Genomic DNA, 1,195 nt, shown 5'->3' on the forward strand with positions numbered 1-1,195 from the left:
CGACTTCTCCTTTTCCCTCTTTACCCTATTGATCTTATCGATCATTGGATTTAGAGGAGTCAACTACAGGTAATTGTTCTGTCACGGAATGGACTTATAGGCCTCTCGAGGCTGAGAAATCTACTTAACGTACAGAGCCGGATTGTCCAGAAGATGCAACTTAGAACAACAACAACAACAACAACAACAACAACAACAACAACAACAACAACAACAACAACAACAACAACAACAACAACAACCACCAAAAATAAGTAAGTAAATAAATAAATGGAAATCAGGTGGGAGGTATACGTTTTACTGACGCCGGACCTGGGACCCCTCATGAAAAGGAAAACGAAAGCAAGCCAAAAAGATACAGAAACCCGCACGTACAGACGTGACAGATATTCGGCACACGAAACGTACGCCACAAACCTTTACCACCACCACCAACAACAACAACAACAGCAACAAAAACAACAACAAAAACACCAACAACTGAAGCCCCATCTCAGTTACTGTACTATCCCTAGTTAAAAGTGTAACCTTCGAATATAATAGTGTCTTGCTTATACTGAATAAGTTTGCCGAAAAGCTGTAATCCGCTCTGCAAGGTTGGATATCCCCCTTCTCTGTCTGATCTCTCTCTCTCTCTCTCTCTCTCTCTCTCTCTCTCTCTCTCTCTCTCTCTCACGCACACACACACACACTAACGCCTTGCAAAGTGGATAACAGAAAGCAAGACCGACAACCATACATGGATGACTCTATACTAATAGGGCTGAACAGATAGTCGCACATTTTGAAAAGTTGCCAAATCAAGACGGTGTGGTTCTGTACAGTTTTGTGCGTCCCGATAGAGAGAAACGTCTTGGTAGCTCCATGGTCTTACATCAGTTCCATACTAATATTGTTGTACGTGTTTACGACTCCAACGCAATTTACGTTTGCATGGGCCCCTTGTGCGCTCATGTGTGATATGACTTAACTATCTATTTTTTATGCGCACTCTTATGGCTCTCTGTGCGTTAAAAAAACAACAACAAAACACAAAGAGCGCCACAATAAATGCGTCGTACACTTAACGTTGATATTCTTTTATGACGGGCTGTCCGTAAGGGAAAAGGGGGCCTGAAGGGATCGTCATTCGATCGCCATCGGATGTTCCGAACACTTCGTTCAGAACGCGTCAGTGTGCAGTACGGTATACTAC

The sequence above is a fragment of the Diadema setosum genome, chromosome 12 (genome assembly GCF_964275005.1).
Source record: "Diadema setosum chromosome 12, eeDiaSeto1, whole genome shotgun sequence".
NCBI classification, from domain to species: Eukaryota; Metazoa; Echinodermata; class Echinoidea; order Diadematoida; family Diadematidae; genus Diadema; species Diadema setosum.